The following is an 8,428-nucleotide window of genomic DNA, read 5'->3' on the forward strand; positions in this document are numbered from 1 at the left end:
CTTTCTCTTTAACTTTCTTTTTATTTTAATATGAAGTTTATTTAAACAAAAGGCTTGGCTCCAAGGGAAAACGATTTAGGATCATTTTGTCTAAGAGTAGTTTACCCCTACTTAAAGACAGATTGCCCTGCATGTAACAACCATAAAAGAAGTTATGAAATTGTCCTTGGTTTTACAGTGGTAGATGAAGAACATTAAAATTCTCCCATCAAATGAGGTATGTAAGAATTTTATGTTGTTGGGTTCTTTTGTTAAAACGATGAGAAGAAAATAACTTACTGGAATATAAGGAGTAGAATGAGTGTGCCACTAGTGGGGGAAGAGGGGTGTTTCCACAGGACCGGTATCTTCCCCAGACCAGCCCCATCTGATGTCAACCAAAACAGTGTTGGCCCTTTAGTTCAAAAGAGAAAAAGAGCAATGAGCTTTGCACACACACAAGTTACTTATGACAATAAAGAAATGGGGACAAGGAAGTGAAAGAAGAGAGAAAACTGTACCGTAGTAGCCAGGGTGTGGAGGAACCAAATCTTGGCTTTCTAGTTGAGAGTGAGAGTGAGAGCTCCCATGGCCCCTGTGGCTCCCGTGGCCCCTGTGGCTCCCGTGGCCCCTGTGGCTCCTGTGGCCCCTGTGGCTCCCGTGGCCCCTGTAGCTTCCATGGCTCCTGTGGCTCCCATGGCTCCCGTGGCTCCCGTGGCTCATGTGGCTTCCATGGCTCCTGTGGCATGTGGTCTATAACAAAATTCTGGAGGAAAGTAGCAAGTTCCCTTTTCAGTAGACACCTCCTGTCTGCTGCTGGAACACATCAATCATGTCTTCACCCCCCCATTTCCAACTGTGCAGGTGTGTGTTTCATTGATTAGTTGCCCATCACATCAGAATCTGATTGATCTGCCTCACTAATAAACCCAGTCATTCCCAATAAGCTTTCATGAGTTTACTAAGTGCTGTCTTCCTCTTCATCTGAAACTGTACCACAGATCCACGCTACCTCACCGCATTCAAATTAATATGACTGTTTTTCTCAGTCTGGAATCCTTCCTCAAGTTTCTTGTCAGCCATGGTGAGCGCCATAGTCTCCTCAGCTGCCACTTCACAAAAGAGGCACCAGATCCGCCCTGAAGGAGCACAAGGCAGCGGCAGAAGAGGCAGCTTGAAGGTTTTTAAATGTTTTGTTTAGTGTATGTGTGCATGTGTGTGTGTGCATGTGTGTGTGTGCATGTGTGTGTGTGCATGTGTATGTGTGCATGTGTGTGTGTGCATGTGTGTGTGTGCATGTGTGTGTGCATTAGTGTGTGAGTATGTATATGTGTGTTTACAACCTGTAACAATCTCTCTTTCTCCTTCTACTTTATGGCTCCCAGGAATTGAATTCAGATCCTGAGGTTTGGCTATAAATACTTTTACATCTAAACCATTTCAACAGCCCGTGCAAGTTTCTCCTTGGAAAACACCTAAGAGCAGCATAGCTGGCCCACATGGGATAGACTCATTTAACTTTAAAGATTACATTTCTCCAAAGCAATCCACACATCACCAGCAGTGTGTGGAGGTCCCAGTTTTAGAGTCAAGTAACACTTAGCACAGTTTTTAAGTGGAGGCATCTTAGTAGGTGCACAGGGATTTCTTACTGTTTAAAATTGCATTTCCCCAATAACTAATGATTTCAAGTGGAGCTGAGTGTACCTTTTGCCATCCAAATAGCTTCTCTGCTGAAGTGTATGTTTATATTTCCTTCCTTCCTCCTTCCCTCCCTCTTTCCTTCCTGTTTGAGATGTTTGCTTTTCTAAGTGTTGTTTCAAGAATTCCTTAAATAGTCCAGATAAAAGTTCCTTATCAGATATGCGGTTCGTAAATATTTATCTCTGGCCTGCACCTGGGGTTTTCATTCTATCAAACTGTCTTTCAAATAGCAGGCTTCTTCAATTTGAGATTACTGTCTCCCCCTTTTATGTTTTTGGTGTTAACCTAGAAATTATTGCAAAGGTAAGTTTTTTGGTTGAGAACATGATCTGTTTCAAATTTGTGAGACTTTATTCAGGTGAATAGTCATTTCCTTATCAATACTGTTGACCCGTTACTATTACTTAACATTCTGAATAAATGGCTGAGGTGTAGATTTCAGTGTGTGTGTGTGTGTGTGTGTGTGTGTGTGTACAGTTGTCCCAGAATTGTTTATTGAAGACTATTCTACCTCTAGTGACTTGTCTTTGTGTCACCAGTAACCCACTGATTGTACATGTGTGGGTCTGTTTATTGACTGTTCAATTTATTTCTCTTTAAAGTTAGTACCATTCTTCTTCTTCCTTTTCCTCCTCCTCTTCCCCCTCTTCTTCCTCTGTGTAGCCCTGGATGTCCTGGAACTCACTTCTGTAGACCAGACTGGCCTTCAACTTAGAATTCCACCTGCTTCTGCCTCCTGAAAGCTGGGATTAAAGGCGTGCGCCACAGTTGACTAATACCACACTTCTTTATGATAATAATTGAGGTCAGGTAGTATGAATATTTAAATGTTCCCTTCTTCTTGAGAATTGTTAGTTTTGTCTGCATATGGATTTTCTCATTTGCATATGAAGTTTTAGAACAGCTCTCCTAAAAAGATATGCTGAATTTTAATTGGAATTGCTTTGAATCTATAAATTGTTTCTGGAGAGAAAACAGTTTGCAGTCTCCCATCCCCTGATCTGTAGATACAGTCAGCATTGGATACTTTTTACACTGGTCTTGGATTTTCTCAGCAACATTTTGCCGTGCTCACCATCAGAAGTGGTGCATATTCAGTGAGACCCATTTCTGGGAGTTTCATCTTGTTTCAGTGGGTTTTAGTTCTAGTACAGGGTTTTATTACTATGTAGTTCAGCCTGAACTCAAACACATACACCCGTCTCGTGTGTGTGTGTGTGTGTGTGTGTGTGTGTGTGTGTGTGTGTGTAAGCCAGAAGTCAACCTCTTCAGGAAAGGTCTAACTTGTTGAGACTGGGTCTTTTAATTATTTTCCAGTAGCTAAGCTGGCCTGCAAGCCCCAGAGATTCTCCTGTCTCTACCTCCCTCGAGCTGAAATCAAAAGCATTTGACTCCATCCCTGGATTAAAAATACAGAACAACACAACAAACAAACAAACCCCACTTTTTTTTTATAGGTTCTGTGGATTAAACTTAGTCTTCATGCTTACCCAGCAGACAGACCCCAAACTCCTGATCCTCCTTTGTTACCCCAGTTCTGACATTATAGTTGTGTGCCACCATGCCTAGCATGAATTTTTTTAAAGAATTAATTAATCTTTCCGATGTGAATATATTTTGCCTGCCTGTGTGTCTGCCTACTGCCTATGTGCTTGGTGCCCACAGATGCCAGCTACTGAGACGTCTAGAAGCTGGAGCTAAAGATGCTGGTGAGCTGCCATGAGACTGCTGGGAATTGAACCGTGGTCCTTTCCTGTGACTATCTGCTGTTAACTCCTTCAAGGCAGCTTTAGACCCTGATATTGGTTTTTTGTCTAGAGGCCAAAATCCCAGTCAATTTTTTTTTTAAAGATTTATTTATTTGTTTTATGTAAGTATACTGTCTTTAGACACACCAGAAGAGGGCATCGGATTCCATCACAGATGGTTATGAGCCACCATGTGGCTTCTGGGAATTAAACTCAGGACCTCTTAACTGCTGAGTCATCTCTCCATTCTCCAAGTCATGTGTTAATGAAAAACATTTCCCAGCCAGTTTTCTCAGCCTTCTATAAAAATTAATTTAGTGTTTTACTAACCAGTACATTTTAAAAGTAATTTAAAAATAGAATTTCATTTTATTTTTATGTGTATGGGTGTTTTGTCTGCATGTGTATCTCCGTATCACATGCATGTCTGGTGCCTAGGAAAGTCAGAAGAGAGCATTAGATCAGCAGTTGGAACTGGAATTACAGACAGTTATAAACCACCATGTGGGTACAGGGGATTGGACCTGGCTGCTCTTAACTGCTGAGCCATCTTTGCAGGCTCCTAACTAGTAGATTTCTAAAGGTGCAAAGCCACCGGGCTGTAGGCTTAGACTTTTTAAAAACCTACTTTTAATAAGGGTTCTCCATTGTTCACTGAAACAGTTGATGAATGACTTCATGGAGAGACCATCTTAAGACACACACCATTTCTTAAATGAATGTAACCTGTTCCCTGTGGGCTGAGAATGGTGACAATCACTCAAGTCAAATAGCCTTGACCATAGCAGGAAATCTGTATCCAAATAATGGTGCCTACAATTCATTCCTTGGCGCAACAGAACTGTCAACTCTTAGCTACTCTGGAGGTAAAATCCTTTGGTGATGAGAGGGACATTGAAGTACAGCCTTACTACAATGAACTCCAATGTATAAAAACTGTTCTTATTCTGTTCATTTAATAACATGTTCATCATTTTGATGATTGGTATAAAAATATATATTGTGTTGAATATAATAAAAAATAAAAATTATAAAAAATTAAGGGTTCTCGAACACTTCAACCCCCTTTCTAGCCCACCATCCAAAGGTAGGGGAGAAAAGATGGTTAACAGGACAAGGGGATGTGGACCTGTTTAGAAGTAGTTCTTTGGGGTGCTTCCAATCTCTTTGTCAGGATACTAGCAGTCCAGTTCAGAAGTGTCAGGATACCAAACACAATCAGCAGCCGTGGCACGGTCCAGCAGAAAATGCCAGGCCTCCTCTGACTCAACACAAGGTAGTGGGAGGGACCAGAATCAGCCAGGACACCAGGAGTTCTCCCAGTGAAGCCATGAAAATCAGCAAAGATGAGAGACCAACAGGCATCGCAAAGCTAGCTAGGGAAGCACACCGTCACTGTGCACTGTCGGCTGAGTCCCATTTATTCTCCCTCCAAACATCACGTGTCCTCCCATGGGTCTTGACTCAGCAAAACACCACAGGAGTCTGCATCACATGACTCAACCAGAAACTTCCACTTCACAGGACTTATCCCCAGTGGGTAGGGAATCTTCCACTCCCCTCTGTCTGCTCGTATACAAGCAGTGATTAAGCTACATGTGCTTGACAACAGGAAGACTGAGACAGAGGTGGGGGTGTCCTGGCTCTAGTAGGAGCTGTCTACCTCTTCCACCGATCTCTGTTTAGACTTTTGAAAGCCATTTTCCCTATTCATACCCAAATATCCTTATGTGAAGAGAGCTGCAAGGCATGTCCTTGCTTAGGGTGTAGTCTGATGATTAGAGGACACGGCAAATATGAACTCCATGATGCATAGAACTAGGAGACATTATGTCCACCCCCCAGTTCTGCTGCGGATGGGACTCCTCACCATCAACACAGTTGTGTCCCAACTCTAGACTGCATCTGGGTTAGAAAAGGACCGGTAGCTCTCTGTTGGGGGAGGGTCTGTGATAACCAGGTATTGGTCTGCCCAGGAAAATGCCCTTGTTGCATAGCACAGAAATTCTGCTGTGCAATGAATATGTGTGTTCTTCAAATGCTTATATTCAATTCTTACCCAAACCAATGGTGCCAATCGGTGGGGTCAGCAGGGTCAGTTTAGGGTAAGTGTAAGTCATGAGGGTAGAGTCCCTGATGGGATAATGTCATAGAAGAGGAGACAGGAAACTTGAAACTTTCCTCTCCATCACATGAGGAACCAGGTCTGAACCAGGTAGCCTCTTAACCCAGTCCCAGATGTTCTAGGAAGCCTCCAGACCTGACATTTGAGCCATGTGGTCTGTGATCATTTGCATCTGTGGTCCAAACATACTAAGAAACCAGGAGCCTCAGGAGCTCTGTGTCGCCAAAGGGCTGGCACAGCTGGTTAGAGGGGGGTGGACCCTGGAGTCATGGCCAAGGATGAAGCAAATATATGAAGAACAAATGCCAAGGTCTCCTTTTCTACAGTTTAGAAGAATGTAGTCAGTGGATGTGGACGTAATAAATGGTGTCTCCTTGCATTGGACACTTCATCAAAATATTATAGAGACCAGAGGCAATTTGGGGAGAGGATTTATGAAAATAATTGGGCCTCAGCAGAGGAACATAATTCAAACACAGATAGGTTCGGGCCAAGGCAGAGCAACAGGCAGAGAACCCTCAGCCAAAGGCAGATGGGTGGACAGCGACAGTCGGGAGCTCAGTCTAGTGAGACACAGAGCACATCTGATGGCTCAGGATGCCTGGCCCACCCCGCTGAAGTTTCTCAAGTCAGGTGTGCCTGCCCAGAGCTGCCTGAGAGACTTACCCAGGGCTGTACCTCCAACACAGAAACACTGACTATAGCTTTCTGAGAGTAAGAGAGAGTTCAGACTAATGCTCCTGCCCTCTAGGCAGGGGCCCAGTACAGGAAAAGTAGTCCTTACGGATATGGAAGGAGCTTCGTGTGTGGCCTCACAGCCATGGGGCAGAAACTAGTTGTCTCAGCTGGTCCTTTGGGGAGTAGAACTCTGACTCCCAGACTTTATGTCACAGGCCTAATAAGACCTCCATCCTGTATCCACCATGGAGACTTTTACGACATGTCACATGCTTACATCTGATTTTTTTTTATAATGACAAAGTATTTTATTCTTTGATTTGAATTTTTAAATGAGCTTGATTTAAAAAGACCAGGGCAGCTCTGAGAGTAAGCTGTGTTTCCTGCAGAAAGAGACGTTGATAGAAACGAGGGCATGTTAGCCACAATAGAAGCAGAAGGCCTAAGCCCCCAGTATCCCAGAGACTCAAAGGAGATGCCCATGGCTCTCTAGGGCTCAGGGGGCTGGTGTGTCTGGGCTTGGGCTGAAGAGACTTAGCAAGAATGGAGAGATAGAGATGGTGGAGACTGTGCCTGGTGGAGATTGCCCTGCTCTCCTGCTGCATTGGACCTCAGAGGTCCACCATGTAGGAAAGGAGACCTTCTGTGGAGAAGAACATGTGTGCTGTGTTGCTCCCATGGTGAGATTTGAAGACTTTTTTGGTGAAAGTATTAGGGAGTAGGGGTTCTAAGCTCTAACCTAGTGATCAAGGTCACTTGTGGGTCTGTGGGACAGGAGTTCAGGTGAAGGTGACCTTGAATAGCCTGGCGGCCTAAAAGCCAGCTTTTTATCTACAGTTTGTATAACAGGAAAAGAGGACAGATTTACAAAGAATACATCCAGGCCCTGGTCCAGGGATCCCCCTCTGACTGAAAAGGGGAGGCTAGCAGCTGTGCTCGGCTCTGCCCTTGTGATCTGGAAGGGAGGGGCATCCACAGGCCATGCGGTCAGGCCTTGGTCTTCTCTGCCCACAATCATATGTTTGTCGTGTCATCTGTCCTCTGGGGAGGGACTCAGGGCGGCCAGCACAGGCATTGTGCAGAACTGGGCTTAGTCCGAAATGCCCTTCATGGTCAGCTGGAGAGCATCCTGGCTTGAACTGAGCCTGCACTGACTGAGTCATGCTACCCAGTAAGGCCAGTGCCCACAGGGATCAAGCCATGGGCTATGAATGTGGGGTGGGGGTGGAGAAATGCACACAGAATAGCCATAAAGAAAGCAGTGTGACTGGAGTGGACGTGTCCGGGTAGAGGCTGTGGTTTGCTGACGTCTCCTGTTAGACAAACTGATGAGCTTAGCATCCGTTGGCTTAGAAAAAGGAACCTGGTCCCATGCAGGGCCGGAAGAGGTCTACAGATACTATTTGGAGAGTATCCAAGGTATTTACAGCAACTCTACACATCTCTGGAACTGACACAGCTACTTTTTGGAATAACAGTGTTGTTTTGTTTTGTTTTGTTTTTAACCTTCTAGAATGGGCAGTCAACTCAAGGCTGCTCAAGGACAGCTCTGCTCTGTTAGCTAGACCTATACCCTGAGGACACAGGCTCAGGGTATGCCAATGCCCTGGGACAGCCAAGTGATTCATTTAGTGGGAATATTTAAGCAGTAAGAATATGTCCCGTCAGTTATGTCGCCCCAAAGTCAAGAAAATCCACATCTCCCAGGAGATCCTTTCCATCTCTCCAGCTTCCCCCATCCCAGCACCTCTGTGTTCACACCTGGCCTCTGCCTCTTTTTGTGTGTGCTCTCTCGAGGCGAGGCTGTACCTGTCTCCCTTCTTCCCAAAGCAACAGTTCTATGGGAACAGTACCCATGTTATCCTAGTATGAGTTCACTTTAATTACATCTGAAAGGACCCTGCTGTGGGGTCTCAGCCCGAAGTGCTGAGGGTTAGGGTTAGTCATGGACTCGCAGAGCTGGGGAAGACTCGTGGGTATTGGTCCTCATCTTTACTTGCTTCAAAGATGAGATCATAGCTGTTTCTGGGGGTGGGGGGGACAGCTCCGGATGGTCCTCTGGGTGCTATTGCTCTGGAATTGCTCTGCCCTCATCTGCTTTTCCTTCTCAGGGACAAAAGGACAAGTTTATGATCCTTGACTCAGCTCTCAAGCACATAGCATGAACAGGCATAGAAGAATGATCAACTTGCTG

At 44.9% G+C, this 8,428-nt stretch overlaps 1 pseudogene; it reads right to left on the minus strand.

Moving 5' to 3' along the window:
• Positions 1–771: 771 nt before the first annotated feature.
• LOC127668674 (small ubiquitin-related modifier 2-like) lies at positions 772–1,062 on the minus strand (annotated as a pseudogene).
• Positions 1,063–8,428: the final 7,366 nt, after the last annotated feature.

This window comes from Apodemus sylvaticus, chromosome 18 (genome assembly GCF_947179515.1).
Source record: "Apodemus sylvaticus chromosome 18, mApoSyl1.1, whole genome shotgun sequence".
Lineage (NCBI taxonomy): Eukaryota > Metazoa > Chordata > Mammalia > Rodentia > Muridae > Apodemus > Apodemus sylvaticus.